The 26,970-nt window shown below is 50.0% G+C and overlaps 1 long non-coding RNA gene across 1 annotated transcript in view; it reads left to right on the forward strand.

Moving 5' to 3' along the window:
- Positions 1-7,057: 7,057 nt before the first annotated feature.
- Positions 7,058-26,970, forward strand: part of LOC132208562 (uncharacterized) — a 36,090-nt gene continuing 16,177 nt past the window's right edge. The window contains exons 1-2 of the long non-coding RNA XR_009444685.1: positions 7,058-7,171; positions 26,359-26,495. This is a non-coding gene — a long non-coding RNA (uncharacterized LOC132208562). The remainder of the gene's footprint in view (positions 7,172-26,358; positions 26,496-26,970) is intronic.

The following is a 26,970-nucleotide window of genomic DNA, read 5'->3' on the forward strand; positions in this document are numbered from 1 at the left end:
ATCCTCCTCTTCCTCCCCCCCCACCCTCCTCCTCCTTTCCCCCCACCCTCCTCACGGGGACCGTCCCCCGCTGCCCCGTCCCGCTCACGGGGACCGTCCCCCGCTGCCCCGTCCCGCTCACGGGGACCGTCCCCCGCAGCCCCGTCCCGCTCACGGGACCGTCCCCGCAGCCCCGTCCCGCTCACGGGACCGTCCCCCGCAGCCCCGTCCCGCTCACGGGGACCGTCCCCCGCAGCCCCGACCCGCTCACGGGGACCTGCCCCCTGCAGCCCTGACCTGCTCTCAAACACCCCGCCCTCCTCCTCCTCCTCCTCCCCACCCACCCTCCTCCTTCTCCCCCCCGACCCTCTTCCTCCATCCGCCCCCCCCCCACACTCCTCTTCCTTCCCCCCCCAACACACTCCTCCTTCCACCCCTGACCCCCCTCCTTCCCCCCCCCCCACACTCCTCTTCCTGCCACCCCCCAACCTCCTCTTCCTTTCCCCACCACCCTCCTCCACAACCTCCTTTGCCCCACCTTCCACCGCCCCCCTCACCACCCTCCTCTTCCTCCCCCCCCCACCCTCCTCCTCCTTCCACCCCCTACCCTCCTCCTCCTTTCCCCCCACCCTCCTCTTCCTTTCCCCACCAACCCCCCTCCTTTCTCCCCCCAACGCTCCTCCTTTCCACCCCAACCCCCCTTTCCCCGACCCCCCTCCTCCTTCCACCCCCTACTCCCCTCCTCCTTCCACCCCCTACTCCCCTCCTCCTTCCACCCCCTATCCTCCTCCTCCTTCCACCCCTATCCTCCTCCTCCTTCCACCCCATATCCTCCTCCTCCTTCCACCCCATATCCTCCTCCTTCCACCCCTCCCCTCCTCCTCCTTCCACCCCTCCCCTCCTCCTCCTTCCACCCCTACCATCCTCCTCCTTCCAACCCCCACCCTCCTCCTCCTCTTTCCCCCAACCCTCCTCCTCCTCCATTCCCCCCCAACCCCTCTCCTTCCCCCCTACCACCCTCCTCCTTCCACCCCCTACCACCCTCCTTCTTCCACCCCCTACCCCCCTCCTCATTCCCCCCAACCCTCCTCTTGCTCCTCCTTTGTTATCACGGAGCAGGAGGAGGGTGGGGTGGAAGGAGGAGGAGTGGGCTGGGGGGCAATGGAGGAGTTGAGGAGGAGGAGGAGGAGAGATCAGGGAACTGCAGATGCTGGAGAATCCACGTGAACAAAGTGTTGAGCTGGATGAACACAGCAGGCCAAGCAGCATCTCAAGAGCAAAAAGCTGACGTTTCGGGCCGAGACCCTTCTTCAGAGACAGGGATGGGGAGAGGGAACTGGAATAAATAGGGAGAGAGGGAGAGGCGGACCCAAGAAGGAGAGAAAACAAGATAGGTATTGAGGAGAGTATAGGTGAGGTCGGGTGAGGATAGGTCAGTCCAGGGAAGATGGATAGGTCAAGGAGGCAGGATGAGGTAGAGGTAGGAAATGGAGGTGTGGCTTGAGGTGGGACAGAGGGATGGGTGAGAGGAAGAACAGGGTTGGGATGCAGTTGGGGGAGGGGACGAGCTGAGCTGGCTTTGGGATGCAGTTGGGGGAGGGGACGAGCTGAGCTGGTTTTGGGATGCAGTGGGGGGAGGGGACGAGCTGAGCTGGTTTTGGGATGCAGTGGGGGAAGGGGAGATTTTGAAGCTTGTTTTCTCTCCATCTTCGGTCCGCCTCTCCCTCTCTCCCTATTTATTCCAGTTCCCTCTCCCCATCCCCGTCTGTGATAGAGGGTCTGGGCCCGAAACGTCAGCTTTTGTGCTCCTGAGATGCTGCTTGGCCTGTTGTGTTCATCCAGCTCCACACTTTGTTAAACTGGATTCTCCAGCATCTGCATTTCCCATTATCTCTCCCCCCCGCCTCCTCCTCCCCGGCGACCACCCTCCTCCTCATCCTCCTCCTCCTCTTCCTCCACTTCCTCTTCCTCCACTTCCTCTTCCTCCACTCCCCCCATCCTCCTCCTCCTCCTCCTCCTCCACTCCACCCACCCTCCTCCTCCTCCTCCACTCCACCCACCCTCCTCCTCCTCCGCCTCCTCCCCCCACCCTCCTCCTCCTCCTTCTCCACTCCACCCACCCTCCTCCTCCTCCTCCTCCTCCACTCCCCACATCATCCTCCTCCACTCCACCCACCCTCCTCCTCCTCCGCCTCCTCCCCCCACCCTCCTCCTCCTCCTTCTCCACTCCACCCACCCTCCTCCTCCTCCTTCTTCCCGCCCCACCCTTCTCCTTCCCCCCCCAACCCCCCCTCCTTGGACCATACCCTTCCTCCTACTCATTGTTTCCCCCACCCTCCTGCTCCACCTCCTACTCCCCCCACCCTCTGCCACCCCCTCCTCCTCACAGCCACTTGCCCCCTCCGTCCTCACCCGCGCACAGCCACTTGCCCCCTCCGTCCTCACCCGCACACAGCCACTTGCCCCTGCAGTACTTAGCAACTGACAGCGACTTGCCTTCTCTGTCATCACCCGTCCCCAGCCTCTTGCCACTGCAGTCCTGACCCCCTCACAGCCTCTTGCCCCTGCAGTCCTCACCCGTCCACGGCGACTTGCCCTTTCCGTCCTGACTCGCTCACGGCGACTTGCGCCCTCTCTCCTGACGTACTCAGAGCCAGTTGCCCCTGCAGCCCTGACCCGCTCACAGGGACTGGTCCCCCCAGCCCTGACCCGCTCACAGGGACTGGTCCCCCCAGCCCTGACCCGCTCACAGGGACTGGCTCCCCCGCACCCCTGACCCGCTCTCGGGGACTGTCCCCCGCAGCCCTGACCCGCTGACAGCTATTTGCCACCGCAGCCCTGAACCGCTCACAGGGTCTTGCCCCCGCACCCTGACCCCCTGACCCGCTGACAGGGACTGTCCCCAGCAACCCTGACCCGCTCCCAGGGACTTGCCCCCACAGCTCTGACCCGCTCCCAAGGACTTGCCCCCACAGCTCTGACCCGCTGACAGCGACTTGCCCCTGCAGCCCTCTCCCGCTGACAGCGATTTGCCCCTGCAGCCCTGTCCCGCTGAGAGCGATTTGCCCCCTCAGTCCTGACCGGCTCACAGGTACCGGCCCCGCAGCCCTGTCCCGCTGACAGCGATTTGCCCCCTCAGTCCTGACCCGCTCACAGGGACTTGCCCCCGCAGCCCTGACCCGCTCACAGCGATTTGCCCACTGCAGTGCTGTCCCACTCACAGGGCCTGGCCCCTGCAGCCCTGACCCGCTCACAGCGACTTGCCCCCTCAGCCCTGTCCCGCTGACAGCGACTTGCCCCCTCAGTCCTGATCCGCTCTCAGCGACTGGCCCCTGCCGCCCTGTCCTGCTGACAGCGACTTGCCCCTTCGGTCCTGTCCCACTCACAGGGACTGGGCCCCGCACCCCTGTCCCGCTCACAGCGATTTGCCCCCGCATCCATGACCCGCTCACAGCAACTTGCCCCCGCAGCCCTGTCCCGCTGACAACGACTTGCCCCCGCAGCCGTCTCCCGCTGACAGCGATTTGCCCCCGCAGCCCTGACCCGCTCACAGCGACTTGCCCCCTCAGTCCTGACCGGCTCACAGGGACTGGCCCCCGCAGCCCGGTCCCGCTGACAGCGATTTGCCCCCGCAGCCCGGTCCCGCTGACAGCGATTTGCCCCAGCAGCCCTGTCCCGCTGACAGGGACTGGCCCCCGCAGCCCTGTCCTGCTCACGGGGACTTGCCCCCTCAGTCCTGACCCGCTCACGGGGTCTGGCCCTCACAGCCCTGTCCCGCTCACCGCGATTTGCCCCCTGCAGTCCTGTCGCGCTCACAGCGACTTGGCCCCCGCAGCCCTGACCCGCTCACAGCGACTTGCCCCCTCCAGTCCTGTCATGCTCACTGCGGCTGGCCCCCCGCAGCCCAGTCCCGCTGACAGCGACTTGCCCCTCCTTCCTGATCTGCTCACAGGCACTCGTCCCCTCCGTCGTAACCCGCTCACAGGCACTCGTCCCCTCCGTCGTAACCCGCTCACAACGACTTGTCCCCTCTGTCCTGTCCCGCTCACAGCGTCTGGCCTCCCATCCCTCTTGCACAGGTCACCCCTTGCTCAGAAACGGTCCCAATTTTCCATGAGCCGGAAACCCTGCCCCCTGTGCCAGCTCCTTAACCATGCATTCATCTCACCTATCTTTCTCTGACTTAACTCTCGAACATGTGGCACTCGTGGCAACCCATAAATTATTACCCTCTGGGTCCTGCCTTTCAGCCTCTTTGCTAACTCCTTGTCCATAGTCCGCAGGATGTCTTCCCTCTTTCTGCCTATGTCATTGGTACCAACGTGCACGGTGGCCTTTGGCTGCTCACCCTCCACCTTAAGAATTTGTTGCAACCACTCAGAGATGTCCTTGACCTTGGCACCAGGGAAGCAACACACAGCCCTGGTGTCTCAAATGTGGCGACAGAATCTATGCCCCCAATGCATGAGTCTCCAACCACGCTCGCTCACTTGGATTTGCCTGACCCTGTCCCCCAGCAGGGTGGTTTGTACCATGGACCTGGCTACTGCTGGTTATATAACTGACCCAGGTTATTTTTCGATCAGTGTTAACCTTGGTTTAGTGGATAGCCAAGCACCTCAGTAGTCTACAATACAGGAGAAATACATTCTTAAGCTCACGGATTCTGTGACAGTCAAGGACAAGCACTGAATTGTTCTAACCTGATTTCCAACACCTGGCCCGTAGCCTTGCATGGCTTGCATAGCACTTGCACATTTAAAAAAAAAATAAATGTAAGGATGATGTGAGTGTAAGGACATGGAATTTTTTGGATATGGTTATATTCTCTCTTGTTGGAGCTGATTGCTGCTTCGCACTTGTATGGTGCAAATGTAACTTATCCTTTATCAGGCCAAGCCTGATCGTTGTCCAAGTCTCACTGTATTTTCTCATCGTTGACTTCACTGTTGGGTCTAACCAACATTTTGTACATACCCTGCCTATTCTGAAACTCTGTCACTTAATTTTAAGTCTAATAAAGACAAGTATCCAATGTGCCTTCCAAACCACTTGAACGACCTCGTCCATTACATTGGGGGATCAACAGGCATACACATCAAGATCCTGAGATCCCTCTGATCATTTGTGCTTGTGAGGTCCCTATGATTCATCATGGGCTCCAAAATCTGTTTGTGCTGTGTCACCTAATCCTTATCCCATTTGTCCTTACATGAAATAATGTTCTCAAACGCTTCTCAAAAATTCTTCCCAATCCTCCTTTTTGTAACTTGATACAAGTGAGCATAAAACTTGGAACACTGCAGCAACAGGAATGTGCCCTTTGGCCCACCGTGTTGGGCCAAACATGACAACAAATGAAATAATCCCTTCTGCCTGTCCTTGATCCATAGTCCTCCATTCCTTGCATATTCGTGCACTAAACTAAAAGACCCTTTTAAATGCTTTCATCTGCATCCACTACCACCCCGGGCAATGTATTCCACACTTTTAACCTGCTCAGTGTGAAATATTTGCCCCTCACATCTCTTTTGAACCCCCCCCCCCCTCAGCTGAAATGCATGCCCCCTAATAGTGGACACTTCAACTCCGGGGGAGAAATTTTCTGACCGTTAGCTGTATTTATGTATCTCCTAATTTTATAGACTTCTATCAAGCCTGCCCTCAGCTTCTCCTGCCCCAGAGAAAACGAAGAGTTTTTCCAGCTCCTCCTCCTCGTTCATACCCTCTATTCCAGTCAGCATGCTGGTAAATCTCTTCTGCACCCTGTCCAAAGCCTGCACATCCTTAGTGTAATGTGGCGGCCAGAATTGAATGCCATACTCTGTGTGGTCTCAACAAAGTCTTGTAAAGCTGCAATGTGACATCCTGACTCTTGCACTGAGTTTCCCTCAGCATAAAGGCAAGCATGCGATATGCCTTCTTGACCACCCTATCTACTTGTGTGGCTACTGTCAGGGAGTTATGGTCTAGGATCCCAAGATCCCTCTGGACTTCACTGCTGTTTGGGGTCCTGCCATTAACTGTGTATCCCTTTCCTTAACACTTGGTCTCCTAAAATGCAACACCTCATGCCTGCCCAGATTAAATTCCATCGGCCATTTCTCCGCTCGAGTTTGCAATTGGTCTGTATCTTGCTGTGTCCTTTGACAACCTTCCATGCTGCCCACAAGTCCATTGGTCCTTATATCATCTGCAAACTTACTAATCCCGCGTCTACATTTGCCACCAAGTCATTTACATATATTACAAACAGCAGAAGTCACATAGATGCGGAACACCACTCGTCACTGAGCTGCAGCCAGAAAAACAGCTTTCCACCACTGAGACGGCAAGAACTGTAGATGCTGGAATCAGAGTTAACCAAGTGTGGAGCTGGAGGAACGCAGCAGGTCAGGCAGCATCAGAGGAACAGGAAAGCTGACATTGTTGATGCTGCCTGGCCTGCTGTGTTCCTCCGGCCCTACACTGTGTTATCTTTGTTAGCCTTCCACCGCTACCGTCTGCCTTATATGGGCAGGCCAAGTCACCATGGATCTCATGGATCCTAATCTTCTGGATGAGCATACCATGAGGAACCTTGTTGAAAACGTTTGTAAAATCCATGCATATGTTATCAACTGTTCTACCCGAATTGATCACCCTTGTCACCTCCGTGAAAACTTCAACTGACTTGGTAACCCGCCCCGCATAATGCCATGCTGGCTGTCCCTTATTAGCCCATACTTTTGAGACATGAGACACTCAAAGCAGTGTAAGAATGTCTTTGTGCAGCAGGCGAGGTGTGATGAGACTGAGCCTTCATACAATTGCAAGATGTTGAAAATTTGTCATTATTTATGAAAACAGTGATAAATTTCCATGATCAACATTTCTGTTACACTGCAATGATTATCCCATGGCGTGTAAAATCAGAAAGATACGATAAAATGAGACTGGGTCATATGCAGGGAGAATGTTTGCCTTTCATGTCTATAGAAGTAGTGAAATATTTCCATGAATCTAAAAGTCACTTTTCCGTTCATTGAAGGACACAATCATCGCCTTGGAAGCTTCATCACGATACTACTTTGCATTTCTGAAGAGGGAAGAAGAAATCAACATGCAAATTCAATTCCATGGTTTTGGAAGTCCCATTGAGAACACGATTCATTTGCGCCGGCATAATGCTCTGACCGAGAAAGAATTGAAGGTGAGTTTGTAGTTTAGAAGATCGCAGCAATTTATGCATCAACTTCTTCATCGATAATGTTCCATTGCTTTCAAACTGCATTTTCCACTCTGCGAGATAATAACTGTTAGAACAAGCAACAGGATGGGTAGATGGTCTGTGGGGAACACAATGTTACAAAACCCGATCCATTCAACAACATATTTCAGATAAGTCAACAAATTAAATATTCCAGCACAGGATAAAACAAGGAAGATGAGAGTGAGGAGGCAATAGTTCTGATGACAAAAGAACAGAAATTTACCTTTCTCCATTCGAGCAAAAAAGCAGGCACACAAATAAATAATCATCTAACAATGCACATGTGCAACGGAGGCTATCGGGGGACTAAGAATGCCGATTTGTTGTCATGCGTATTGCTGAAAGGGTGAGTGAAACAGATTCTGTGGTAAATTTGAAGAAATACGGATAATGCATCTCAGGATGTTGGAGAAAGAACATTTCTGGACTGAGGCAAATCGTGTTGCCCTTTTCAGGAGTTAAGAGGTTCATATTGAATTGAAACACTTCCTTCTGTGCTGAAAGCTTTAGTTTAGTTGCAGCTGGATCACAATTTCTGTTCCTGGTAGTATTTAGCAAACTGTGAAAAATGAATGTCACTGCACAGAATTCCAAACATGACTCCAATCAGTAGAGAAAATATCCAAGGGGTATGATGAGTTGTATCCTGTCATGTCGAACAACGCAGCTACAGATACAATGGAGGCACTGATGATAATCTTCCAAGAATCCTTAGATTGTGGAAAATTCTCAGAGGATTGAGAGATTGTGAACATAACACCATTATTACAAAATAGGAAGCAAGTATTGCCAATTTAGGTCAACCTGGGTAGATGTTCATGCCGGCAATGAAAGATGAAATAACAGGGTACTGAGTGTGCTATAACATCCTACAGAGTTAACATCCTTTCATAAAGGGGAAATAATACTTGACAAACTTGCTACAGTGCTTTGAGAAGGAAACAAACATTACTGACGAAGGACCACCAGTTGATGCAGTACATTGAGATTTCAACAAAGCATTTGATAAGGTACAGCTCATAAGGTGTCTCAAAAGAAAAGAGCCCGTGTGTTCAAGGGTAGTATGTTCGGATGGACGGAGGACTGCATCGTAAATAGAAGTAGAGTCGTAGCAGCAGGATGGTAACTTAGAAGTCATGTACGGCCACAGAGCGAGTGCTGCGGAGGCCGAACACCTCATGTTGACTGGGTTGATTTCGGAAATGGCGGAGGGGATTGCTCTGCTTAAGAAAGTTGGGCTACATTCATTGGAGTTTATAAGATTGAAAAAAAAGCTATTTTTTCGACATTTAAGATTCTTAAGAGGCTTGATAGTGCATATCCGTAGAGATTACTCCCATTTGTGAAAGATTTTACAACCAGAGGCCACATTTTCAAATTGGTTGCCGATTAATTCAGGGAAGAATGACTTCTTTCAGGTTGTAGCAATTTATTGAACACTTCAACCAAGAGTTCAGGCAGACCCTCTAATAAGAGACACCTCCTCTGTATTAATTCTCTAGATTTGACAGAAGATCGGCCCTGTGAGAGGGTCAGTTCTGAGGTATTGAAGCTTTGTCAGAAGGCGAATAATGAGTGCGGGCACTGAAGAAGTGCCTCATTGACAGGGGTTCAGTCCTGACCCCTGTGAGAGTTCATCATTGTCAGATGGTCAATACTGAGACAATGCTTCCTTGTAAAAGGATCAGCACTAAAGATCTGCCACACATTTTTAGTGTCAGTTTTGAGGAAATGCAGCAATATGAGAGGGTCCGAACTGTGGGAGTGCATTATTGTCAGAAGGTCAAGACTGAGGCAGCACCTCGTTCTTAGGTGAGGCAATGCCATACAAATAGAAGGTCAGTCCTGAGATATTGCGACTGTGAGAGGGTCAGAAATAAAGGTGCCTCCTTGTCAGATGGTCAGAACTAAGGGATTGAAGCATTGTCAGAGCTTCAATACTGAGGCCTTGCTTCGTTGTCAAAGGGTCAAATCTGTGGGAGTGCGGTATTATCAGAGGATCAATGCTGAGGCAGTGCCTCATAATAATGGTGTGTTTTTGATGACAGCGTGCATCGAAGTGGTTCTTTTGTGATTCTATCAAGTGCAGTTCAAGGAATGCTTGCCAATTTTCTGAAAGATGAACATTTATTGAGGAAATAAAAGATGGAGAAAGAGTAATTAAAAAGAATAACAAGTAGAGAGTAAAAAAGAATAAGCCTCATGTTCTTGTGGCCGTGAGGGACCCCTCGATCAACGGCTGGCCTGGAGGCTGAGGTTGTTCCTGGCACCGTTCGCGGTCTCGTTCCGAGATGACGTCCAGTGCCGAGGAACAAAATGCTCCCTCTGCTCCGGTGTAACAAACAACTTGGCAAAGAAAAAAACCAGTTACAGAAATAAAATTAACTGTAAAACAGGAATGCTGACAGGACTCATTCAAAGTCAACCATTTCTCAAATATCAAGAAATGTTACCCTTCAGCCCATCCTATTCATGGGGTTGGAACTGCTAGTACCACACGAATGCAGCATCACGACTGAGGCAATGCAGCACTGTGCACGGGTCAGTATTAAGGGTCAGTTTTGAGCCAGTGCCTTGATGTTATGGAGTCAGAACATTATTGCCACATGTTCAATACAGACAGTGTGTTGACCCTCTGTCAATGCTTCAATGCCTCAGTGCCCACCCTCTGATAATGAATCACTCCAACAGTTCTGACCCTATCTTGCAAGACCTCAGTATGACCTTTCTGACCCTATTACAGTGGGCCACTGCTGCAGTATTGACCATCTGATAATGATGCAATCCCTCAGTTCTGACCCTCTGGCAGTTGTGCAACACCTCAGTCCGCACCCTTTCATCATTCGGCACTTGCTCAATTATGAGCCCTTTGTGAGTTAGTTGTGAGGCAAGACTTCATTGCTGCAGTGTCAGTGCTGAGAGCGGCCTTTTTATTAGCTTATCAGTACCTAAGGTACTGGCTAATTGTCAGCAGGTCAGTTCTGAGGCAGCGTCTCTTTGCCCGAACCCTGACTCTAAACCCAGCCTCAGCCCTAAACCCATACAAACGCTCGCCTTAGGCTAACCCTCACCTCAGCATTAACCCTAACCCTAACCCTAACCATATCCTCAGCGTAAACCCTCCCTACCCTCAGCCCTAATGCTGATCCTCAGACCGAACATCCAGTCTCAGCCCTAAAGTGAGCCTCAGCCCTACCACTAGCTATGGCCTCAGCCCTAAAATGAACCGTAACACACAGCCCCAATTAACGCTTAGCCTCAACCCCAACCCTCGCCTAAGCTCCAAGTCTACCTCAGCCCTAACCTAACTTCCAATACTTGCCTGCCAGAGAGTTAGTACTGAGGAAGTGCTTTCGTTTCAGAGATTTAGTCCTGAGAATGCGCTTCGTTTTCAGAGTGACCATCTGAAACAGCGTCTCATTGAAATGGGGTCAGAATTGCTGGAATGCTACATGGAATGGTGACAGATTGTAGGACTGTCGGTGGGCCAGATCTGAGGTAGTGCATCAACGGTGGATGGTCAGTCTTGAGGGAGTTCAGAGGATCAACGAAGAGGGAATGCCTCAATGCAATGGCGACAGAACTGAGAGAGGGCCACAGGATTAGAGATATGCCACATGATTGGAGATGGTAGGAAGTGCCTCATTGTCAGCAGGTCCGTTTTGTGGCCGGTCGCCATAGCTGGAGAGTCAGTTCTGAGGCAGTGCGTCTTTGTCAGAGGGTCTGTACTGAAGCAGTGCCTCATTATTCGAGAGGGTTTGGTGTGAGGCAGTATCTGATTGGTGCAAGGTCAGCCCTAAGGGAGTGCCTCTTTGTCAGAGGGTCAACACTGAGTTAGCGCCTCATTGTGAGGAGTTCAGAATTGAGGGACTGCCACGTGATGAGAGGGTCAAAACGGAGGTAGTGTGGCTGTATCTGACAGTCCGAAGGGAGTGCCATTGTTAGAAGGTCAGTTCTGAGAAACTGCCTCCGTGTAATGGCATCAGCATTGAAGCTAACCACGTGACTAAGTTATTGCAGTAGCATCAGAGGGCCAGATCCGTAGGAGCGCATTATTTTCAGAGGTGAATACTGAGGCACAGCCTCAGTGTAAGGGGGTCAAAATTAAGGGAGTGCCACACAATTACAGGGCAGTACGGAAGTATTACAGCACTGTGTGCGGCGCAGAATCGATGGAGTGCATCATTGTTATCCAGCCACAAGTGAGGCAGCGCCTCATTGTAATGGATCAGAATAGGGTCAGTACTGAGAGTCAGTACAGAGGTAGTGCAGAACTGTGGAGGTGTCAGAACTGAGGGAGAGCACCATTGTCAGCTGGTCAAAAGTGCCCCATTGTCGTAAGATCAGAACTGAGGGTGTGCCGCACGATGAGAGGGTCAATATAGAGGAAGTGACTCTCTGTCAGTGTTAATACTGAAGTATGACCTCATCTTGAGGGGATCAGGCTTCAGAGAATGCCTTGTTGTCAGAGGGTCGGCACTGCAGCAGGGCTATGTTGTAAGGGGGGTCAGAATTGAAGGAGTGCCACCCATTTTAGAAGGTCAGTGCAGAGGTAATCTAGCACTGTCAGAGGTAAGTCCTGATGGAGTGCCTCATTGTCATTGGATCAGTTTTCAGGCAGTACCTCTTTGGCAGAGCGTCAGTACTGACGCAGTGCCTGATTGTAATGGGATCAGAATTCAAGGAGTGCCACTGCCTCACTGAGGTACTGCAGCTCTATCAGAGGGTCAGTGGCCTATTGTCAGAGGGTCTGTTTGAGCCAGTGCCTACTTGGCAGAGTGTCAGCAATTAGGGAGTTTGCCTTTCTCAGAGGGTCAGAACGAGAGAGTGCATTTGTAGCAGAGTGTCAATACTCAGCCTTGTCCGCCCAAGTCCAACACCAGCACCTCCACATCATCCGCCCACCCTGAGGACTGACCCTCCACCAATGAGCTACTGCCTCACACTGGACTGACCAACAATGAGACACTATCCCTCCAGACCCCCTGACAAAGAAGCAGTGCCTCAGTACTGACCGTCAGGCAAGGAAGGCTCTCTGTCAGTACTGACCCTCTCACACTGCCTCCGATCATGACCCTCTGACAATAATGCACGCCCACAGTTCAGATTCTATGACGCTGTTGCAGTACCTCAGTACTGAGTCTCTGTTAATGTGGCACTGCTTCAATTCTGACCCTTCTATAATGAGGCACTGCCTCAGTATCGACAGTCTGGCAATAGTTCACTCCCACTATTCTGATGCTCTGACAGTGCTGCTATACCTCAGTACTCACTAATTAACAATGAGGGTTAGCGTGAGAGGGTGGCGAGGGTTAGGGTTTGGGTTCGGACCGAGGCTAGGGGTGAGGTGTGAGGATTGGACAAGGTTTTGGATGAGGGTAGAGTTAGGGTGAGGGATGAGACTTGTGTTAGGGTTACTAATGAGGTTACGTTTGGAGTTCGGGGTAGGGCTCGGGAGAGGTTTTGTGTTAAGGCTGAGGTTAGGCTTAGGGCTGAGTCTATGGTTAGGGTTGGAGCTCAGACCACATTTAGGTTTGGGGCTGAGGCTTCTGCTTAGGTTGAGGGTGAGTGTTAGGCCTGAGGCTAGGCTTAGGCCTGAAGCCGCGGTTAGGTTTGGGGTTGGACTGATTAGACCCACTCTGACCCATTACATTGAGGTACTACCACAGAACTGACTCTCTGTCGATAAAGAACATGAGATGCTGTCAGCTTGTCCAATCAGAGGTCCAATATTAAGGAAATAGTGCACTGTTGGAGGGTTGATAAATATAATATAATATAAAGGGAGTGCTGCACTGTCAGCGGGTTAATGACGTGGGAGTGCTGAAATAGCGCAGAATCAGACCTGAGAGAGTGCTGCACGTTCAGAGAGTTAGTACTGAGGGAGTGCTATAATGTCAGAGGATTGATATCAAGAGGCACCGCCGAAGGATCAGGAGCGCAGTACTGTCCGAAGGCCAATATTGAGAGAGTTCTGCTGCGTCAGTGGGGGTCGATATTACAGAATTGCGACACTATCAGTGTATCAATGTCAGACGGTCAGTTCTGAGGGAGGGCTACGCTGTTGGAGGGTCAATATTGAGTGTGTGCGCGACACTCAGATGATCACTTTGTTGGAGTTCTGCTCTGTAACGGAGTGCCACACTGGCAGCGGGTTAATATTAAGGGAGTGCTGCACTGTCACAGGATCAATATTAGGGGTGTGCTGCACTAACAGAGGGTCAGTGTTGATTGAATGCTTGACTGTTGCAGAGCCAGGACTGAGGGAATCCTGCATCATTACGGTGTCATCATTGAGGGAGTGCTGCACTGTTGAAAGGCCGATAGTAAGGGAGTGTGACACTGTCAGAGTGTCATTACCAAAGGTGGGCTACAGTATCAAAGGGTGAGTAATGAAGGAATGCTGCGCTGTCGGAGGGTCAGCACTGAGGTGGGCTGTACTGTCAGATCGTCAATATAAATAATAATGTTAGGGGAGTGCTGCATTGTGAGTTGGTCCATATGAAGGGAACGCTGAAACTGTCAGTGATGCTCAGGGTGTGCAACACTGTCAGAGGGAGTGTCAGCACGGAGGCTGACCTTCACTGTAATTATGTCAGAATTAAAAGACCGGTCAGAGGATATAAACTGAGGCATTTCAGAGCCATCAGAAGGCCGAAACTGAGGTGTTTCAGATCAGTTTGAGGGTGCCTCATTTGAATGTGGTCAGACTTGAGCAAGTGCTTCATTGTCAGAGGCTCAGAACCAAGTGAGTGCCTCGTTATCAGACACTGTCCTAAAGAGGGCCTTGTTGTTCGTGGCTGTGTTGTAAGGCAATTCCTCATTGCTGCAGGATCAGCCTTGAGAGTGTGCCAGTCTGGAAGGAGTGCCTAAAAACTGAGGGAGTGCTGCACAATTCGAGATTCAGCGCTGAGTAAGTGCCTCATTGTCACAGAGTTAGTTCTGAGGCAGGGTCACATTGCCTTAGGGTCAATTCTGAGGGTGTATTAGGAGCAGACTGTAAATACTGAGTCAGTACCTCAGTGCATTGGATTCAGAGTTGATGGAGTACAAGATGATTAGAAGTTCAGTCCTGAAGTATTGCAGCTCTGTCAGAGGGTCAGAACCGAGGGGGCAGTGCTTTACTGTCGGCGGATCAGTTCTGAGGCAGTACCTCATTGCTGGAGGGTCAGATGTGGACGAGTGTCACATTGTCAGAAGGCCAGTTCTGAATAAGTGACTTTTTGTCAGAAGGCCAATACTCAGTCAGTGGCTCATTTTGAGCAGATCAGAATTGAGGGTTTGCAACACTTATCGAGATTCAGTCTGGAGACATTACTGCTACACGCCTGAATTGAGGGAGTGCTGCAAGATGGGAGGGTGAAAATAAACCTGAAAACAGTGACCCCTTTCAATAACCTGGAAAACACAGGGATCACTGTAAATAATCCCTAAAACGCAGAGGCCTTTGTAGGAGTGCCTCAGTGTAATGTTTTCAGAATTGAGGGAGTGCCACGTGATTACAGATTCACTGCTGATGGAGTAGCTCATTGTCACAGGGTCAGTTCTGAGGCAGGGCTGCTTTGCTGGAGGGTCACTTCTGAGTGAGTGTATTAGTATCAGCCCCATGTTGTAGGGCCTGTACTTTTCCAGGAAGACAGTTAGACTAATCTTTAATTATAAACTAATCTGAAACACTGTTTGACTTGTTAAGGTTACAATACATCCTGAGTCACCTACAGAATATGCACTTGCTCTCCCTGTGTCTCTGGGTAAGCAAAGGTAGTTTCTTTCAGACTACTCTCAGAAATAAAGTGCTGCGCTGGTGGTCAGTATTGAAGGAATGCTCCATTGTTGGAGGATCAGTACTGAGGGAGTGCTGGACTGTCACAGGGCCAAGATTATGGGTGTGCTGTGCTTTCAGAAGGTCACAAGCAAACAAGCACTGCCAGACATCAAAAACAAAAGAACTGCGGATGCCGTAAGTCGGGAACAAAAAGAAAGTTGCCGGAAAATCTCAGCAGGCCTGGCAGCATCTGTGCAGGAGAAAACAGATTCAACGTTTCGAGTCCATTGACCCTTCCTCAGAAGTGGGGATCTTCCTCAGAACAGTTCTGAGGAAGGGTCACTGGACCCGAAATGTTAGCTCTGTTTTTGCCTCCATAGATGCTGCCAGACCTGCTGAGCTTTTCCAGCACTGCCAGACAACTGACGCTCTGATTGTGAAACACTCCCTCAGTACTGACCCTCCAACACTGCGTACTCTCTGATGACTGATTCTCTGACGGTGCATCTCTGCCACAGAATTAACCCTCCGTCATACTGGTGTTCTCTCAGCAATAACACTGTGAGAATGCCATGCTCCCTTACCATTGACACTCTGGCCGTGGGACACCACTTCAAATTTAACCCTTCAGCAGTGCAGCACACACTCATCATTGCCTGTCTGATATTGCAGTGCTGCCTTCATACTGACCCTTTCACAGTGCAGGACACAGTAATATTGAACATCTTAAAGTGCTGCTCTCCCTCAGTGCTGACCCCCCTCTCATTTCTGACCCATTCAGTGTAGCATACCCTTTATTCTGAACCCCTCAGTGCAGCACTCCCTCAACGCTGACCTGCTTCAGTGCTGACCCCCTTCAGTCCTGATCCCCCTCAGAACAGCACTCCCACAGTGCTGACCCCACACTGTGCTGCACTCCCTCAGAGCTCACCCACTTATCGCTGACGACCCCCTCACTTCAGCACTCCCTGATCACCTGGTCGTGCATCACTCCCTTTCTCCGACCCCTCGGACGGTGCAGCACTACGTCAGCGCTGACCCGCCAACAAGATAATGTCAGAGAGATGTTCTCCCATCACATTGACCCTCTGAGACTGGAGCATTTACTAATGTTGGCCCTCTCACAGTGAAGCTCTCCGTTTAGTCCCTCTGACAGGCCGCATGCCTTTTATTACAGGTCTTTTCACAACGCACTGCCCCGTCATCATTGATTCTCTGACAGTGTAGCCCTCTGTTAATATTGAATTTGTGACAGTGCACAAGTCCATTAATATTTGCCCTCTGATAGTGCAGCTCTTCCTCAGTCCTGACTCTCTGACAATGCAGCAGTCCCCTAATTACTGTCAGAGGGTCGATACTGAGAGAATGCTGCACTGTCAGAGTCAGCTGCCCGCAGTCCTATCAGACATTCAGTATTGAAGGTATGGGAGAGGGTGAGTGTCAGTGAATTCTGCACTGCAACAGGGCCAACAGTGGTGTCCCATGGCCAGAGTGTCCATGGTAAGGAAGAACTGCAATGTCAATGTAACAGGGCCGGGACTGAGGTCAGAATTGAGACAGTACTGCAGGATTAGAGAGTCAGTGTTGTGGCTGAGGAGCACTCTGAGGTCCAGTACTGAGGGAAAGCTTCATGATCAATGGGTCAGTTCTAAAGCTGTGCTACTTTGTCAGAGGGCCATACTAATGCAGTGCCTCATTGTAATGGGATAAGAGTTGAGGGAATGTCGCACATGCATCACGAGCTCATCATTGACTGTCTAACAGTGCAGCACACTCTTAGTATTGACCTTCCAACAGTGTAGAGCTCCCGCAGTGATGACACTGACCATGCAACACTCCCTCAGTACTGACTCTCCAACAACGCGGTGCTTCCTCAAGAATGACCCTCCGAGAGTGGAGCACACCCTTATTATTGATGGTCAGATAGTGCAGTACTTCCTTCATCTTGGATCCCCCTCAGTGCAAACTCGCCCCTCGTTGCTGAAACCCCCTTCATGGAGCACTTCCCCAGTGCTGACACCATCCCAGTGCTGAGTACTCCTCAGTGCAGCACTCCCTCGGTGCTAACACCCCATCACTGCCTCAGTGCTGACCGCCTCTCAATGCTAACCCGACCTCAGTGCAGCACTCCCTCAGTGTTGACCCTGCTCAGTGCAGCACTCTTTCGATGCTGTCCCTGCTCAGTGCAACACTCTCTCATTCTTTTCACCCACACCGCCCTCAGTGTCAACCCCACAATGAGGCACCACATTAGTATGGCCCTCTGACAAAGTAGCACAGCCTCAGAACTGACCCATTGACAATGAATCTTTCCCTGTGTACTGACCCTCAGAGTACTACTGTACCACAGCACTGACACTCTAATCCTGTCGCACTGCCTTGATTCTGTCTCCTTGACAAGGAGTGCGGTGTCAGAATTGCAAGTGGTCAGCACTGAGGGGGTACTGCACTGTGGGTTGTTAGCACTGAGGGGGAGTCAGCACAGTGGGAGAGCTGCAGTAAGCGGGGATGTGCACTCAGTGGCCGGTCAACAATGAGGGAGTGCAGCACTGTAGTGGTTCAGCTTACGGGAGGTCAGCACTCGGGGTGGGGGGGTTCAGCACTGAGTGCAGCTCAGCACTGAATAGGGGTCAGGCCGGGGGGGGAGCTCTTTACTACGGGAGTGCTGCACTGAGGGAGGGCCAGTTTTCAGGGAGCACTGCACTGTCAGAGCGTCAATAAGAAGGGTCTGCTATGTTCTCATTGGGTCAATATTGAAGGAATTCTGCATTATCAGAGTGTTAAAATTCAGGGAATGCAACAATTTCAGAAAGATGATGTTGATGCGGTTGGGGGGGGGATGCGGTAGCATAAGGTGGTGATGGGCAAGTGGTAAGTCATGCGACACCACTGAAGGGTCAGCACTGAGAGAAAGTCACCCTCTCAGAGGGTCAATATTAAGGGAGAGCTTCACTGTCAGGAGGTCAATCTTCAGACAGTGCTCCAGGACTGAGGCTCAATATTAAGTGACTGCAATACTGTCAGAGGGTCAATGATGAGCACGTGCTGAAGTGTTGCAGAGTAAGTACTGAGGGAGTGCTGCATTGTCAGTGTCATCAATGAGTGAGCTCCACACTGTCGGAAGGCCAATTTTTAGCAAGTGCTGCACTGTCAGAGTGTCACTACTGAGGGAGAACTGCACTGTCAGAACAGTGAGTCATCACAGAGCACTGCACTGTCAGAGGGTCAATGTTAATGGTATGCTACACAGAGTTGGGTTAGCAATGAGGGAGTGCTACACTGAGGGGAGTCAGTACGAAGGGAAACTGCCCTCTCAGAGGGTCAACAGTAAGAGTGTGCCAGCGGGTCAGTGCTGGGGAATTACAGCACTGAGAGACGGTCAGCAGTCCCTCAAGTCCTGACTCTCTGACAGATTATTCACTCCCAGAGATTCGGTACTCCGTCATAACTAGCCGCCTGGCAACAAGGTACAAACTCAGAACTGACCCTCTGGCCATTATGCCCTCTCTCTGTTTTGACATTTTAAACATGAGGGTCTTCCCTTAATCATGGGGATTTTCAGCACTTCCTCAGTACTCCTGGCCCCCTGACAGTGTTGCACTACCTCAAACTGACCATATTAAAATGAGGCATCATCTCAATTTGATCCTTTGACAACGATGCACTCCCTCAGCACTGACCCTCTAACAATAAGGCCCTCCATCAGTAGTGACCCTCTGCTGATAGTGCTGCAGGACCTCAGTACTGATCCTCCGATTGTGCGATTCCCTCAATTCTTATCCCATTACAATGAGGCACCGCATTCGTATGGCCCTCTGACGAAGTAGCACAGCCTCAGAAGTGATCCATTGACAATGAAGCTTTCCCTCGGTACTGACCGTCTGAGTGCTACTCGACCACAGCACTGACACTCTAATCCTGCATAACTGTCTCAATTCTGACCTCAATCCTGACCCTCTGAGTGTGAGGCACTCGGTTCTGACCCTGTTACATTGACATTGCAGTTCTTCCTCATTGTTGACCCTCTTGCAGTGCAGAATTCACTGACGCTCACGCACTCCCAATGCGGCATACCTTTAATACTGAACATCTGATAGGACTGCAGGGAGCTGACTCTGACAGTGCAGCATTCTCTCAGTATTGACCCTCTGACAGTATTTCGGGGAGTGCTGCACTGTCAGAGAGTCAGAACTGAGGAAGAGTTGCACTGTCAGTGGGCAAATATTCATGGATTGCTTGGGTCAATTTTAATGGAGTTGTGCAGTGTGACACATTCAGTATTAAGAGAGTACTGCACTGTCAGAGGGTCAATGATGGGAGAGTGCTGTGCTGTTGGAAGGTGTGTACTGAAAGGGAGCCGCCCTGCCAGAGGGCCTATATTAAGGCAGTGCAGCATTGTGAGAGGGTCGATATTTAGTGCATGCTCCTGTCTCAGAGGGTCAATTTGATGGGACAACATGCCTCTGAAACTAACTTGTTGGAGTGCTGCACCGCCTGAGGGTTCGTCTGAAGGGAGTGATGCCCTGTCAGATGATGAGCTTTCCCTCATCTTTAACCGTCTGACAGTGCAGCACTCCCATAATATTAACCCGCTACCAGTGTGGCACTTGCTTACAGTTGAACTTCTGACAGTGCACAAGTCCAACAAAATGATCCTCTTGAGTGTCGCACACACTCAATATTGGCCCTCCAACAGTGCAGCACTCCCTCAGGACTGACTGTCTGACATTGATACGTGGATCGTGTAGCAATCCTGTAATATTGACCCACTGACAGAGCAGAACTCCCTCAATATTGTTTTTCTGACAGTATTGCACTACTGATCCTTCGGCAGTGCCCCTTGATATCAATCTTTTCACATTAGACCACTCCCTCAGCACTAACTCTCTGAATGTGCAGCACTTCTCAGGACTGATTCTGTGATATTTCAGCACTCCCACATCATTAACCGTCTGACAGTGCAGCCCTCCCTTTATATCAACCCTCCAACAGTGCAGTGTTTCCTTAATATTGGACCTCTGATTGTGTGATACTCCCTCAGTGCGAAACTCTGACAATACAGCACTCTCTCTGAAATAACTGCTGCACTGCCTCAGTACTCACTCACCACAAGTGCAGCACTCCATTCAGAGTGATCCTCTGACAGTGTGGCACTCCCGTAATATTGGTCCACTGACTGTGTGGCACTCCCTTAATACTGACCTGCTCGCGGTGCATCACTGCTCTAATATCAAACCTGCAGCTCTATCAGAGGGTCTGTCCTGAGCAAGTGCCCCATCGTCAGCATGTCAATTCTGAGGCAGTGCCTCTATATCAGTGAGTCAACATTGAGGTAGCTCCTGACGGTCAGAATTACGGGAGTGCCTCATATTTAGAGGGTCATTAACTGAGGGACAGCGTCATGATCAGCGGGTCAGTCTTCACGGACTGCCTTATAGCCAGTGTGTCAGTTCTGAGGCAGTGCCCTCAATGTAACAGATTTAGAAATGGGGTAGGGGGCACATGATTAGAAGGTCAGTAGTAAGCTATTGGAACTTTGTCAGAGGGTCAGTACTCAGCGAGTGCCTCATTGACATCGGGTCCATACAGAGGGTTTGCACTGAGGGAATGCTTCCTTGTCAGAGATTCAGAAGTGAGAAAGTGCCTCATTGTCAGAGGCTCATTTCTGAGGCAGTGCCTCATTGTCAGAGTGACATAATCAGATAGCACTCCCTCAATTCTAAACCTTAATACTGACCCTCTGACAATGAAGCACTGCCTCAGGACTGACCCTATGATAATGAAGTGTTCCTCAGGACTGAACCATTGACGATGTGACTCTCCATTCGTGTTGACCTTCTGATAATGGGGTTCTCCTTCAGCACTGACCCTCTGACGGTTGTGCACTGCCTCAGTACTGACCCTCTGAAGATCTGCCACTCCGTCAATTCTGACCTCCTTACGATGAGGCATTACCTCAATACTGATTGGGGTGCAGGTCTCTGGCACAGAGTCTGTCGCTCTTGCAACGAAGGGAAGGGGGTATAGGAGGAGAGTGTTAGTCAGTGGGGACTGAATAGTTAGAGGGACAGATAGAAGGCTTGTTTGGAACCGAAGAGACTCACGATTGGTGCGTTGCCTCCAGGTGCTAGGGTCCGTGTTGTCTCAGATAGTGTCTTTGGGGTCCTGAAGGGAGAGGGTGACCAGCCCCAAGCCATGGTCCACATAGGTACCAACGACATAGGTAGAAAGAGGGATAGGGACGTCAGGCAGGATTTCAGGGAGCTCCGCTGGAAGCTGAGAGCTCAAACAAACGGAGTGGTTATCTCTGGTTTGTTACCCGTGCCAAGTGATAGCGAGGCAAAGAACAGGGAGAGATTTCAGCTGAACACGTGGCTGCAGGGATGCTGCAGGTGGGAGGGCTTCAGATACATGGACAATTGGGGCTCATTCTGGGGAAGGTGGGACCTGTACAAACAGGACGGTCTCCACTTGAACCAGAGGGGCACTAATATCCTGGGCGGGAAATTTGCTAGTGCTGTTCGGGTGGGTTTAAACTAGCTTAGCAAGGGGATGGGAAACTGTGGTGTAGTTTCAGTACACAGGAGAAAGAGAATAGGGAGGACATGGACAGGATCTCAGTGTCACAGGAGTGTGCTGGCAAACAGCAAGCTGAATTGAAGTGTGTCTACTTCACTGCCAGGAGTATCCGGAATAAGCGAGGTGAGCTTGCAGCATGGATAGGTACCTGGGGCTTCGATGTTGTGGCCATTACGGAGACATGGATAGAGCAGGGTCAGGAATGGATGTTGCAGGTTCCAGGGTTCAGATCTTTGAGTAAGATCAGGTAAGGTGGGAAAAGAGGGGGAGGTGTGGCTTTGTTTGTCGAGGACAGTATAACGGAGGCTGAAAAAACTTTTGAGGAGGACTGGTCTACTGAGGTGGGATGGGCTGATGTCAGAAACAGGAGAGGAGAGGCCACGCTGTTGGGAGTTTTTTAATAGGCCTCTGCAAAGTTCCAGGGATCTGAAGGAGAGGATTGGCAAAACGATTCTGGGCAGGAGTGAAAGGAACAGGGTGGTCATTATGGGAGACTTTAACTTCCTAAGCATTGACTGGAAATGCTGTAAGTCTCGTACGTCGGCTGGATGAGTTTTCGTCCAATGCACGCAGGAGCGTTTACCGACACGGTACGTCGAAGGGCCGACAAGAGGGGAGGCCACGCTGGATCTGGTACTTGACAGTGAACCAGGCCAGGTGTTTGATTTAGTGGTCGATGAGCACTTTGGAGAGAGTGACCATAATTCGGTTACGTTTAGTTTCGCGATGGAGTGGGAGAGGAACATGCCACAGGGCAAGACTTACAGATGGGGGAAGGCAATTATAATTGGGCAAGACTTAGGAGGCAAAGAATGGGGTCGCAAAATGCAGGGGATGGGGACAATCGAAATGGGGAGCTGGTTTAAGTAACAGATATTGCGTGTCCTTGATAGGTACGTCCCTGTCAGGCAGGGGTCAGTGATAAGGGAGGGGAACCGTGGTTTACTAAAGAAATTGTATCTCGCGTTAAGCAGAAGAGCGAGGCTTATGTGATGTTGAGATGAGATGGATCAGTTGATGCGATGGAGAGTTACAGATGAGCAAGGAAGGATTTAAAGAGAGAGTTAAGAAGAGCAAGGAGGGGTCCTGAGCAGTCATTCGCAGGTAGAATAAAGGAGATCCGTAAAGTTTTCTCAAGGTATGTGAGGAATATAAGGATGACTGGGGTAGGAATAGGGCCAATCAAAGACAGAAGTGGCAAGTTGTGTGTGGACCGGGTAGAGATCGGAGAGGTGCTAAATGAATATTTCTCATCTGTTTTCACTGAGGAAGAGGAGAATATCGTCGAGGAGACGACTGAGATACGTGCTATTAGACTTGAAAGGATTCAGGTTAGTAAGGAGGAGATGTTATCAATTCTAGAAGGTGTGAAGCTCGATAAATCCCCTGGGCCTGAGAGGATTTTTCCGAGAATTCTCTGGAGAGCTCGGGAGGAGGTGGCGGAGCCCTTGGCTTTGATCTTTGAGTCCTCATTGTCTGCAGGTTTAACACCAGAGGACTGAGGATTGCAAATGTTGTGCCCTTGTTCAAGAAGGGCAGTAGAGATGAGCCAGGCAATTACAGCCAGTGAGCCTTACGTCTGTTGCAGGAAAAGTTTTGGAAAGGGTTATAAGAGATCGGGTTTATAATCATCTCGGAAGCAACAATTTGATTGGAGATAGTCAACATGGATTTGTCAAGGGCAGGTCGTGTCTCACAAACCTCATGGAGATTTTGAGGAGGTGACCAAGCATGTGGATGAGAGAAGGCCAGTTGACGTAGTGCACATGGACTTCAGTAAAGCCTTTGATAAGGTTCCACACGGTAGGCTATTGGAGAAAATACGGAGCCATGTGATTGAGGGAGATTTAGCAGTTTGGATTAGAAACTGGCTTTCGGTAAAAAGGCAACCAGTGGTGTTTGATGCAAAATATTCAGCCTGGAGTCCGGTTACTAGTGGTTTGCCTCAAGGATCTGTTTTTGGCCCACTGCTGTTTGTCATTTTTATAAATGACTTGGATGCAGGCATAGGTGGATGGGTTAGTAAGTTTGCAAATGACACTAAAGTCGGTGGAGTGGTGGACAATGTGGAAGAATGTCGCATGTTGCAGGGAGACTTGGATAAAGTGCAAAATTGGGCGGAAAGGTGGCAAATGGAGTTCAATGTGAGGTGATTCGCTTTGGGAGGAATAATAGGAAGGTACAATACTGGGCCAATGGAAAGATTCTTGGTAGTGCGGATGTGCAGAGGGACCTTGGCGTCCATGGACACAGATCTCTGAAAGTTGCCACCCATGTTGATAGTGCTGTGAAGAAGGCAAAGGGTGTGTTAGACTTTATTGGTAGAGTTCCAGAGCCGTGATGTCATGCTGCAACTGCACAAAACGCTCGTGCGACCTGTTCTGGTCGCTCCATTGCGGGACGAATTCAGAAGCATTGGAAAAGGAGCAGAGGAGATTTACCAGGATGTTGCCTGGTCTGGAGTGAAGGTCTTATGAGAGAAGGCTGAGCGACTCGAGTCTGTCCTCATTGGGGAGAAGAAGGCTAAGAGGGCCTTGAATAGAAACATACAAGACGATCAGAGAAAGATGAGTCAGGGTGGACGGTGAGAGTCTTTTTCCTAGGATGATGATGATGGCTTGTACGAGGGGGCTCAGCTACAAATTGAGTGGTGATGGATTGAAGACAGATGTCAGAGGCAGGTTCTTTACCCAGAGAGTGGTAAGGGTGTGGAATGCCCTGCCTGCCAATGCAGTTAACTCAGCCACATTCAGGGCATTTGAACAGTCCTTGGATAAGCATATAGATGATGATGGGATAGTGTGAGGGAATGGGCTTAGATTAGTTCACAGGTTGGCGCAACATCGAGGGCCGAAGGACCTGTTCTGCACTGTATTTTTCTATGTTCGCAGATGACACTAAAATGAGTGAGAGAGTAAAGTCTGAAGAGGACGATGAAAATCTGCGGAAGGATGCAGAAAGTTTAAGTGAATGGACAAGGGTCTAGCAGATGGAGTCCAATGATGGTAGATGTGAGGGTATCCATTTTGGTAGCAATTATGGAAAAATGGAGTCTTGCTCAAATGGTGAAAAATTGTAGCATGCTGCTCCTAGAGGGAGCTGGGCAGCCTTGTGTCTGAATCAGGTAGTTTGCAGATGCGGCTGGTAATTGAGACAGCAAATGGAATAGTGTCCTTCATTGCGAGAGTGATGCAGTTTAAAAATCGGGAGGGTATGCTACAGTTGTATAGGGTGCTGGTGAGGCTTGGTGTGGAGTAGTTTGTACAGTTTTAGTCTCCTCACTTGAGAAAGGATGTACTGGCACTGGAGGGGGTGCAAAGGAGGTTCACGAGGTTGATTCCAGAATTAAAAATGTTGCTGTTTGGGGAGAGATGGGGTAGACTAGGATTGCAGTCACTGGAATTTAGAAGAATGAGGGGTGATCTAATAGAAACTTTTAAAATTATGAAACAAATGGATCGGAAATTGTTTCCACTGATGGGCGAAATTCCAACTCGGGGGCACAGCCTCAAAATAAGTGTGAACAGATATAAAATTGAGTTGAGGATGAGCTTCTTCATCCAAAGGGTTGTGAATCTGTGGAATTCTCTGCCCACTGAAACAGTTGAGGTTCCCTTGTTGAATGTTTTGAAAGCCAAAACAGATAGATCTTTGAACAGGAAAGGAATTGAGGGTTATGGTGAACGGGAGGGTAAGTGGAGCTGAGTCCACAAAAAAGATCAGCGGAACGAGCTGGAAGAGACAGATGGCCTACTCCTGTTTTATTTCTTATGTCCGTACGTCCTTAGATTGCCATCCTTGTCATTCCTCCTTCCCTGGAATAGGCCAGTTCTGAACTGAAGAGTAGGTCTTTCAATAACTCCCACGTATCAAATGTTGACTTGTTCAATAAAAGCTCCTCCCAATTAATACTGCTCAGCTCCTACCTAACACTGATGTAATTTTCCCTCCCCCAATTTGGTCCCTTCCCACAAGGCCCTGATTATCCATGGCTGTCTTAAAATGTAAGGAGATGCGATCGCCCATTTAAGAAGCTCCTGGTTCACTGTTTTTCCCAAGTGGGAATCAGCTACAGGCTTTCTTGTTCCACGATGGGGGAGGAAATGGCCTAGTGGTATTATTGCTGGACTGTTAATTCAGAGACTGAGATAACATTCTGGGGACCTGTGTTCAAATCCCAGCACAGCAGATGGTGGAATTTGAATTCAATATGAAAGAAAATCATGAATTAAGAATATAATGATGACCATGAATTCATTGCCAAATGTCAGAAAAACTCACCTGGTTCACTGATGTGCTTTAGGGAAGCAAACTGCCACCCTTACATGATCTGGCCCACATGTGACTGCAGACCCACAGCAATATGATTGACTTTGAACTGTCCCCTGGGCAATTAGGGATGGACAATAAACACTGCGTAGCTAGGGATGTCCTCCTCCCATTAACAAATAAATAAAATTGGATTCTACATCTTCCGATCCAAGATCGTTTCTTGCTCTCATACTAATTTCTTTGCGAACAGTCACTTTCCCTCCTGCCTGTCTTGTTGGAATGTCGGATAGCCCTGCGCACTTAGCTCCAGTGTTGATCTCCTTGTAACCATGTCTTTGTAATAGCTATAAAATCATGCCCGTCAACCTAGAAATGTGCTATTAATTTGTTGATTTTGTTCTGAATACAATGAGCACGCAAGCAAAGAGCCATGAATTTAGCTTTATCACTTGATTTCACCTCTTGACACTATTTACAGCTGTTTTCTGTTTGTACATGCTGTCTTTTCCAGTACCACGCTGAGTATTGTTATCCCGATAGTTCTTTCATCTCAGTCCGTGTGTATTCCTGGGCGAATGTGCTCGTGTGGTCTCAGGAGTTGCGGAGGTCACGGCTCTGGGACAGCCGTTTCATCGCCCAATGCTGCAGGTAAGAAGAAAAGAAAATCTCTTGCTCTGAGCTCTGCAAACCTGGGCAATGTCAAAAGGGAAACAAGGTCAAAAGAATTTCAACAAGAATCTCAAAATTAACTGCTGAATTCATATCAACATTACGGGGATCGCCCAACTTAGTGGCCACAACATCCCACTTTCTATTCTTCACAAACAATCCAAAGGCTGAAGTATCCGTATCCCTCTTAACTTTTATGGTTTTTGAGCTAATTTCTTGTTTCTAACTTGTGCATATTTGTGGTGCCTTGTGACTTCTTGCATTTCGCAAATGATAAAACTCACTCTCTCACGAGTTCAGGAGAAGCTAGTTTTATAGAATCCCCAGTGTGGAAACAGGCCACTCAGTTCAACAAGCCCACAGCAACCCTCCAAAGAGCATCCCACCTAGACCCATCCCCATTCCCCTACTCTATCCCTGTCAGCCTGCATTTCCCATGGCTAATGTACCTAAC

The sequence above is a fragment of the Stegostoma tigrinum genome, unplaced genomic scaffold, assembly GCF_030684315.1.
Source record: "Stegostoma tigrinum isolate sSteTig4 unplaced genomic scaffold, sSteTig4.hap1 scaffold_475, whole genome shotgun sequence".
In the NCBI taxonomy this organism is placed as follows: domain Eukaryota; kingdom Metazoa; phylum Chordata; class Chondrichthyes; order Orectolobiformes; family Stegostomatidae; genus Stegostoma; species Stegostoma tigrinum.